Here is an 11712-nt window from a genome sequence, read left to right on the forward strand (position 1 = left end):
ACATAGATACAACAATCTATTAAACAAAATATGCTAATTACCAAACACTTCTACTAAATCTGCTAATTGAAATATACTAGTCAAAGTTATTAATTCAATCTGTCATTTATAATCTGCTTGACCAATATCAATCTACTGATTACCAAACGTGGCCAATATGCTGCTTACCCCAGTATATTGGTTAACATATTGTAAATAGGAAATTTTATTCCATTTTACAAAGAAAATTAACAATCTACTAATCGTAATCCGTCAATTACCAAACACTCCTCAAATTAATTCGACTAATTATAATACGCTAGTCAAACCTTCTGATAAAATCTGCTATTTATAATCTACTTTTACAATCTACTTATGCTGAAATTAATCTTTCCAGTTCAGCTCTTTTAGGGCACATGTCAAGAAAACTTAATAGTAAATTTGGTGATAAATATCATGGAAAATTAAAATAATAAAGCATTTTTTAAGATTCAATATTATATTTATTGTTAAACTTTTGAGTGCAATTCTATTAATATGTGTTTTTAGGGTAATTTTAGAAAAATCGTTTGATATCATGAATGGTTGGTTGATTAACTCACACACCTTAATCATGGCATTCTCTGAAAAATGGTCCCTTAAAACATCTTTTCTTACTCAGAATATTGTAGCATCTTTTGGAAAAGTTAAGTTTCTTTTCTGGTAATTTGATGTAATATCCCCACTTATATTAACTGCCAAATATAAACACAACATAGAACAACTATAAAGTAGTGTACTTGTACATGTATTTCTCATTTCTCATTTATAATTATTCCTGGTAGATGGATAAAGTTGATGTTAAAGTAAGGTCCTACTACAAAAGTTAAACTAAAACCAAGTCAAAACCAAACAAAGTGGAACAAACAATCACTTACCGTTATCAAAAATTTTAGGTTAGTACCATTTTATGCTAGAGAAAACAGCTAGATGGATTCTACTAAATCTTGGAGTTGTGTACTTGTGTTAGTTTGGGTTTGGATTATGTCAGGAAAAGCGAATTTAACTAAGAACTAGCACGGTTCTGAACTTGTGATTAAAACATACTGAACATGATTAATATAGAGATTAAAGTGATCGAGGGCGGTTAAGATCCCTCTCTGACCTTTAAAGGATCCGTCTTTGGTATCGGTCAACATTCATATTTGCGTCCAACTAGACTTTGATTTGTTAATTGCTAATTGCCGATTATGCTGGAGTCGAATTTGATAGGATTATTATTGGATTATGTTATGTATGTTTTAATTGGCTTCTCATCTTATTGAGTGAGTCATTTAGTATTTCGAAAATTTTAGTTAAAAATTCTGAGAGAAAATTTATCTGTTAGTATAACACTCCACATTAATTGAAGAGGTCTAGTGATAGGCTTAAAGGGTTTGGAAATACTACTCATATCAACAAAGTGCACTTTCTTTTATGGTCATCCATGCGAAAGAACTCTAAAGTTAAGCGTGCTTGGCTGAGAGTAGTCTTAGGATGGTGACCTTCTGGGAAGGTTTCCGGGATGCGCATGAGTGAGGACAAAAATGCGCTATAAAGGATCCGTGTTAATCTGTGGGCCATGTACACAACCTGGTGAGCTATCATAAGTAACCGCTCCCAACCCGGTTTGGGCCGGGGTGTTATAGTTAGGGGGGTGGTCGCCTCAGCTGCTAGCCTCCCCTAGCTCCACCACTGACTAACACAGAGTATGATGGAGTATAAAACCATCTACATTTGCATTGTAATCTATCCATCTTTTTAAAACTTAATTTCTAGCTTAGAAAACAATACATAAATGCAAATAATTGGATCAAATATTGTATTTAACCCTAAAAAGTCATAACGGACAATAATTGTTGTTTAAATAGAAGATAACTCCTTATTTCTAATAAAGTTTACCTCTATATACGAAACACCCAAATTCATCATATTTTCTTTTACTTAAGTCATGCTCATAAAAGAAAAAAACATCAAATATTTTTGGAACATGAGAGAGTACGTATTATGAGAAAATATGGTTCAAATTTGAAGTTCATTAACCTCATTCTTTCAGTTGTCTTTTCAATGTTGAGGTAAATTTGTATTAGTGCTCAACACACAAGACCAAGAGCCCTCAATGCTGAGCTGTGAAAGATAATGAGAAACAGAACCAGTCTAACAACATAATGATCGCGAGTCATTTTCAACAAATAAACAATCATTAATCATGTTTTGCTTAATACAGCACGGAAGTAACCACTGGAGAAACTTTATGGTAAATGTGTAATGAAAGCTTAAGTTATGACCAAAATAATCCATGCAGTCAACTAAAATGATCAACTTCAGATGTAATCTAATTATGATTTCCCCATATATATGAATCTGTATATTTAGATTTTGATCTCTTACGTACTTTTTCTTCATTTTACACTTGATTATACACACGCTTACTTTTACAATCTTTAATTTCAATTCCCACAATGTACCGACGTTTGTGGTTTTTATTTATTTATTTAGTACAGTACTGAATTTGGTGGCCTTTTCAATTTCCAACATTAATCGGTCTTCATTGCGTTTGCGGACCATTTTACTTTCATCATTACCCCGTTGACCTAATTAAAACAACGCATGGTAGATGCCACCTACTGTATCTTGCTAAACAAATCTTCTCAAGTACGATACTTGTAGCACTAGGAGTGTTCTTTTATTTCACATTTTAGATTTACTCATCTTAATTATTTTACCAATAATATACTTTCTTCGAGTTTCATTTTATACGTTATTGACAGTCTTTCAACAACTTTGATATTAGTAAATGGCGTCTAACCCTACGGGTTATGTCAAATTCATGTGTAATTGATCTGATGGTCTTACATAAGTACGAGTAGTTTGTCAAATAGGTTAATTATTTTGTAACGAAGTTTCTACTTTAACCGTTCATAACCTTTATTTTATCAATGAATCTATTTCACAATATTGTAATGTTGTATAAAATGACCTTACGTATAAATAAATTAAAAAAAAAAAAAAAAAGTGTCTGTAATTATCTTAATTGTAGTGACTTAAGCAACAAGTCAGCTAGAAAAGTGTTGGTTGTGTCTGAATGGAATATATTAACGACCATGAATACCTGATGCTCACATATTCGATTGATGTAGGCTCTAAAAGTAGTAGCAATCGTAAGTCAAGATGCAGAAAGTTAGTTATAAATCATGGAATTCAGCAACATATAAATAACCACTACCAGTACTTGTCTCTCTATACGACTATGTGTTAGTAATAATGCATTAAATTTAGTTATCATGGAGCAGTTGAGAATGTAATGTACCTAAAAAATGCAGTCAAATATGAGACAATCTTGATATTTTAACGCAGCTTCACGGAAAATTGGCAAACACGCATGATATTAGGTAAGGAGTTGCTCATTTACAGAATTACAGGTGGGTTGCATCTAAACTGTAGTAGCTTACATCCTTCAAATTTAAAAAAATATTACTCCGTAACGGTGCGGATTTAGGGGGTTAGTAGCCCCGCCAAGAAAATCGAATGTTTTAGTTAAAATTTTCGAACTTTTTTCGGGTTTACGTTATGTCACTATTTGTTGACCTCCGCTGAATTTTTTTGTCCCTCTAATTGTAAATTCTGGCTATGCTACTGCTCTGTAAAAGACGCAAGTTTATGCATATTATTTAAAGTTTAATTTGTTTCTTCTTTAAAGATTCTCATCTTTAATTTGTGTTCTATTTAACCAGTTCCAAGACTATACAACTGGATGTACAATGAACATTGTACATCCAAGGTTATTTTAGTCTTTTTTCAAATATTTTTGTAAAAAAAAAGGTAACGTAATTCAATTTTCAATCTAATCCTCATTCTCTCACTAACTGTTTCCATATTTTTCTAACTTCACTTCATCTTCCTCCATCATCCAATTAATGAATCATCTTCTCTCTTAAATTATTATAATTAATTGACTATGCGGAACTGAGCATCATCTTGAAGGAATTTTTTTATCCAAAATTTCTAATGCATGAAAATAGTTGAAGCTCGTATTATTTTTACATTAGCTCGTATTCTTATCTGAATATCTCGTATTGTTATATGCTCGTATTTTAAAGCTCATGATCATTTTAAGCTCGTATTCTTTTTACATTAGCTCGTATTCTTATCTTAATAGCTCGTATTCTTTTGTGCTCGTTTTTTTAAGCTCGTGATCCTTTTAAGCTCGTATTCTTTTTACATTAGCTCGTATTCTTATCTTAATAGCTCGTATTCTTAGGTGCTCATATTTTTTAGTTCGTACTCTTTTAATAATAGTTCGTATGATTGGTGTAGAAATTTACCTCAAAGTATTGTTAGATGCATTTTTCCTTCCTGATGATGATGATATAAATTGCTTCTCGTTCACGAAATATTGTTAAATGCGTTTTTCCTCCTTGATGATGATGTAAATTGCTTTCCTTTCACCATTTTAGAATCAAAATTATGGAGAAAAAAGATTTGTCGACTGTCGTTTAAGAGAAATTTAGAGAAAGGGGAAGAAGAGGGTTTGTCGACTGAATAGAAAATCAGAATTAGGGAAAAAAGAGATGCGTAGAATTTATTGTTATTTTTTTTTGGGCTTAGATAAAAATATATATAATATGGGCCTGTTGTACAATACTACTGTACAACAGGATGTAGGATCCTATTTGTGCTATTTAACTCGTTGTCTTTATTATTACATGCACTGTAATTTGTATATACTCTTAACAGATCACTCAAGTAGTACTTGAGTATCTAAACTACTCCATAATATAGAAAGACTGATGACATGGAGCATTATACTATATCATCACCACTTTTTATTAGATGACTAGTTTTGTGGCCCGTGAAATTTACGGGATGTTTTATTTTGAGTGTGATGTTTCTAGTGTTTTTATTAATTGAAATTTTATAAAATATCAAAACATATAGTAAGCTCACCTTATGAATAATTCATCATTGACTGCGTACTAAGATTACGGGCATTTACATGTTAACATAAAGATCAAAATCGATAAACTAAATAAGCCAAAGTAGGTGAATATTGCTATTTTTTCGAAGGTAAAATGATGGAAAAAAAAAACAAACAAATACCAAAATAAAATATACATTTGAAAAAAAAAAAAAAAAAAAAAAAAAAAAAAAAAAACTATTAGTCATTCACATTGATGTCGTCAATCTTGTAATTAGTCTCCAATATATAGTTATTTAAGCTATCCTAGCATTTTACTTCTTCATATAGTCTTCTTTTTCCAACGAATTGACCCTATAATAAAAAAATTAAAGTAACTCAATAATTAGTCTGAATTAACCAACAAAATTGTGAAATTTGTTTTATACAATATTATCGTTGTTAACTTAAGTTTCCTCTTAAATAGTGAAAGAAAAAGGAAATGAGAATGAAGTCGTAAAGATGTAAGTATATTATCTTTGAATAGCTCAACACCACAAATCTTGATATCCCCTAAATGAGAACAAAACAAACACAAACGATGAAATTGAAAATGTGATGAACATTTTATAACCCAATGGAACTTACATAAAAAGTAAATAAATTAGTTAATAATTTTAAAACTTTAATACACTTGGCTTGATGTTAATAGAATAATAGGAAAGTTTAATGGTACATTTAGTTCTACTGACTATAGAGATAATAAAAAAAATTGGCTTATAAATTTTGTCTTCCATAAAAAATATATAAAGAATTGAGGATGCGTTTTATGACTTTTGAGCATCCTTTTTTCATTATTATCAAAATTAATATAGGCATAAATATCAATCAAGGTTCACGACTTTTGAGCATCATTTTTCATTATTATGAAATTTAATATAAACAATAATAAGGAATAAAGAGAAATGAAATGTAAAAGTTTTGCTTGATTATTATTATTGTTATAATTTATTTTTTTACAAGATCCACTTTACATGAGAATTATTTAAGATGTTGTCTTATTATGTAATTAAAATATGACATGTAAATGATGATAGTTAGTTTTGCTTGCCTTTTAATTAGATTTATATATTTTATATTTAGATTATTGAGTTATAGATTTTTCTCATTATTATGAAATTTAATATAGACATAAATATGGAGGAAAGGAGAAATTGAATGTAAAAGATTTGCTTTATTCATATTCTTTTTTTTTTTTTTTTTTACAAAATCCACTTTGCATAAGAGTGGTTTAGAAATTATCTTATGAAATTTAAAATATGACATTCAGATGATGGTAGATAGTTTGACTTACTTTTTAATTATATATTATAGCTTTATAAATTCAATTATTATTTCATACATGTCATATTGTCAATATAATTAAATAATTAACTAGTTTTGTGGCCCGTGAAATTCACGGGATGTTTTGTTTTGAATGTGATGTTTCTAGTATTTTTATTAGTTGAAATTTTATAAAATATCAAAACATATAGTAAGCTCACCTTATGAATAATTCATCATTGATTGCGTATTAAGATTACGGGCATTTATATGTTAACATAAAGATCAAAGTCGATAAATTAGATAAGCCAAAGTAGGTGAATATTGCTATTTTTTCGAAAGTAAAATGATGGGGAAAAAAAACAAACAAATACCAAAATAAAATATACATTTGAAAAAAAAAGGAAAAAAAAACTATTAGTCATTCACGTTGATGTCGTCAATCTTGTAGTTAGTCTCCAATATATAGTTATTTAAGCTATCCTAGTATTTTACTTCTTCATATAGTCTTCTGTTTTCAACGAATCGACCCTACAATAAAAAAGTAACTCAATAATTAGCCTGAATTAACCAACAAAATAGTGAAATTTGTTTTATACAATATTATCGTTGTTAACTTAAGTTTCCTCTTAAATAATGAAAGAAAAAGGGAATGAGAATGAAGTCGTAGAGATGTATGTATTACATTTGAATAGCTCAACACCACAAATATTGATATCCACTAAATGAGAACAAAACAAACACAAACAATGAAATTGAAAATGTGATGAATATTTCATAACCCAATGGAACTTACATAAAAAGTAAATAAATTAGTTAATAATTTTAAAACCTTAATACACTTGGCTTGATGTTGATAGAATAATAGAAAAGTTTAATGATACATTTAGTTCTACTGACGATAGAGATAAGAAAAATTTTGGCTTATAAATTTTGTCTTCCATCCAAAATATATAAAGAATTGAGGATGCGTTTTATGACTTTTGAGCATCCTTTTTCATTATTATCAAAATTAATATAGGCATAAATATCAATCAAGGTTCACGACTTTTGAGCATCATTTTTCATTATTATGAAATTGAATATAAACATTAATAAGGAATAAAGAGAAATGGAATGTATAAGTTTTGCTTGATTATTATTATTGTTATAATTTTTTTTTTACAAGATCCACTTTACAAGAGAATTATTTAAGATGTTGTCTAATTATGTAATTAAAATATGAAATGTAAATGATGATAGTTAGTTTTATTTGCCTTTTAATTAGATTTATATATTTTATATTTAGATTATTGAGTTATAGATTTTTCTCATTATTATGAAATTTAATATAGACATAAATATGGAGGAAAGGAGAAATGAAATGTAAAAGATTTGCTTTATTCATATTCTTATTTATTTTTTATTTTTTTTACAAAATCCACTTTGCATAAGAGTGGTTAGAAATTATCTTATGAAATTTGAAATATGACATTCAGATGATGGTAGATAGTTTGGCTTACTTTTTAATAATAGATTATAGTTTTATAAATTCAATTATTATTCCATGCATGTCATATTGTCAATATAATTAAATAATCAATAAAAATGAATAAGAATTAATGGGGTGTGAAAAAGTCATGTGAAATGAAATTGAATGTTCTAAGCTATCCTTTTAATTAGATAGTATAGACTTCATGCAGTGTTATTGATAATTGAATATGTCATCTTCCTGAAATTTCAATACAAACACAAAAACAATAACTAAATAACATTTCTTACTATTAATAAATTTAAAACATAATAAGGATAAAAAGTGAAAGAATTCATTTAATTATCTATGTATGTATACTTTACCTACCAACTTTTTGAATACAAATGAAAATTAGGATTGTTATAATAGTTATATAGGAAACTTTTTGTTATTAATTATTGATTAAATTCAACAATTTATTCGAGGGAAGAGGAACGATTTTGTGAATTAAAAGGGACATAAAAAAAATTATGATAACTATAAATTATAATGATGGTGAGGGAAAACCAAAAAACCATCCTATTAAATAAAAGAAATTAAAGGTTAAATAAATAAGTAGATTAATAACCAAATTTATGAGAGGAAAGTAAAAAGTTTGTATTAATTTATTTTTTGTGTTTGCAATTAATTTTTATTTTTATTTTTTTTACTTATAAGCATGTGACAGTTTTAAAGATAATTTTTTAATACATAATCTAGACTTTTATAATATTGTATAAATAAATAATCAAGTAATCAATATAGATAAATTAGCATTTACCAATAAAAAATCGACATGTGGATTAAAAATTAAATGTTTTAAGTAGCCTTTTAACTATATTGTATAGGTACAATTTTTTTTTTCAACTTCATTTATTCTTCTTCGTTCTTAATTTCATGTATTCGATTTTTTTATTTCAAATACATATAATACTACTCCATATGAAATATCTTGAAATTATTAGCTTATAATTAATGCGTATTTTTTTATTGTAGTTTTTTTTAGTTAATTAAGTTTAAAGCTAATGGAATATGGATGAATTTATAAAGAAAATAAGTGAATTAAATTGATGCAATATAATAATAAATTGATAATTCATGTCATATTAGTTTGCCAAGTCACATTGTTATTGCATACGTGGCTTTTTTTCATCCCATGTGGCATTGTCTACGTGGCTTTTTTAGGCTAGCCTTTTAATAATGTTATATAGATAAAAATGAATAAGAATTAATGAGGTGTGAAAATGTCATGTGAAATGAAATTGAATGTTCTAAGCTACCCTTTTAATTAGATAGTATAGATTCCATGCAATGTTATTGATAATTGAGTATGTCATCTTCCTGAAATTTCAATAAAAACAAAAAAACAAAAAAACAATAACTAAATAACATTCTTACTATTAATAAATTTAAAACATAATAAGGATAAAAATCGAAAGAATTCATTTAATTATCTATGTATGTATACTTTACCTGCCAACTTTTTGAATAAAAATGAAAATCAGGATTGTTATAATAGTTAGGGATTACATGCATGGTACCCCTCAACTTTTCGACTTTCTACGTGGTACCCCTACACTTTTTAAAACATACATGGTACTCCTAATTGTTGTCATTACCACTAAGTGTATCCTTAAACTTTATTTTTCGTCAATTAAACTCAGTTTTAGGCGTTAATTGATGACTTGGGCGTGTAATCAAGCTTGCCATTTATCATCCCATGACATATGGACTTTTTGTTATTAATTATTGATTAAATTCAACAATTTATTCGAGGGAAGAGAAACGATTTTGTGAATTAAAAGGTAGATAAAAAAATTATGATAACTACAAATTATAATGATGGTGAGAGAAAACCAAAAAACCATCCTATTAAATAAAAGAAATTAAAAGTTAAATAAATAAGTAGATTAATAACCAAATTTATGAGAGGAAAATAAAGAGTTTGTATTAATTTATTTTTTGTGTTTGCAATTAATATTTTTTTAATTTTTTTTACTTATAAGCATGTGACAATTTTAAAGATAACTTTTTAATATATAATCTAGACTTTTATAATATTGTATAAATAAATAATCAAGTAATCAATGTAGATGAATTAGTATTTACCAATAAAAAATCGACATGTGGATTAAAATTAAATGTTTTAAGTAGCCTTTTAACTATATTGTATAGGTACAATTTTTTTCTTTATTTTCAACTTCAGTTATTCTTCTTCGTTCTTAATTTTATGTATTCGGTTTTTTTTATTTCAAATACATATAATACTACTCCATATAAAATATCTTGAAATTATTAACTTATAATTAATGCGTATTTTTTATTGTAGTTTTTTTTAGTTAATTAAGTTTAAAGCTAATGGAATATGGATGGATTTGTAAAGGAAATAAGTGAATTAAATTAATGCAATATAATAATAAATTGATAATCCATGCCAATTAGTTTGCCAAGTCATATTGTTATTGCATACGTGACTTTTTTTCATCTCATGTGGCATTGTTTACGTGGCTTTTTTAGGCTAGTCTTTTAATAATGTTATATAGATTGATAATCCATGTCATATTAGTTTGCCAAGTCACATTGTTATTGCATACGTGGCTTTTTTTCATCCCATGTGGCATTGTTTACGTGGCTTTTTTAGGCTAGCCTTTTAATAATGTTACTAGTTTCGTGACCCGTGAAATTCACGGGTTGTTCTATTTCTAGTGTAATACTTTAATGATTTAATACAATAACATACTACGATCAATTCAATTTACGGTTTTCATGTTTTAAGGGTTGTATAAATTCAATTAGTCTTTTATACAACAGTTTATCAGAAATTAAAATTTCATACATTAGATATACTAAGATACCCTATCAAAACTAAAGTAACTCAATGCAAGCTAAAATGAATTAATAATATAAGTATTCATATAATCAAATTAAACAAAATTATATTATCAAACAAAGACCCCCAAAGATAGAGCACCCTCACAAATTAGATATCAAAATTTCATCAACAATTATGAAAATAACATAAAACACACAATTAGAAATGTTATGACAAAACTAACATTTAATACTCCCATAAAATTGAAGCTAATACAACAATAAATTGCGGAACTAAAAATTTTAAAGCAGCAACAACTTGAACAACAATTGGATCATTATTGCCGAATACTTCACCTATTAAACAATATTATACAAAAAATGCTATGTCATGCCCTCAAATTTTCCACCTTTTTGTGATATTTCAAAATATATATAATAAATGCTCAAAAAATTATTAATCATCCACGATTCCACGTTGATGTCACCAATCTTTAGTTAGTATGTAAAATATAGTTGTTTAAGCAATCTTAGTATTTCACTTCTCCTTATAATCTTCTTTCTTCAATAAATCATACCTATTAAAAAAAAGTAACACAATAATAGTGGAATTTGTTTTATGGAATATTATCGTTATTAACTTATTAGTTTCATCTTAATTAATGAAAAAAAAGAGGAAATGATAATCAAATCGTAGGGATGTAATTATATTTACCTTGAAAGAGCTTAACACAATAAATAATATTGATAGCACCTAAATGAGAACAAAACAAACACATACGCGAAATTGAAAATGTGATGAACACTTTATTACCCAATGAAACTTCCAATAAAAAAAAAAATTAGTTTATAATATCGGTGACACATAGCATTCTACTAACGATAGAGATAATAAATTTTTTGCTTACAAATTTTGCCTTCCATAAAAAAATATATAAACAATTGAGGATGCGTTTTATGGCTATTAAATATTATTTTTTATTATTATCAAATTTAATATAGGTATAAATAAAGATCAAGTTCATGACTTTTGAGCATCCATTTTTTATTATTATGAAGTTTAATATAAACATAAATATGGAAAAATGAGAAATGGTATGTAAAAGGTTTGCATTATTATTATTATTGTTATTATTATTATTATTATTATTATTATTATTATTATTATTATTATTATTATTATTATTATTAT

Source organism: Silene latifolia, chromosome 4 (assembly GCF_048544455.1).
Source record: "Silene latifolia isolate original U9 population chromosome 4, ASM4854445v1, whole genome shotgun sequence".
NCBI lineage: Eukaryota > Viridiplantae > Streptophyta > Magnoliopsida > Caryophyllales > Caryophyllaceae > Silene > Silene latifolia.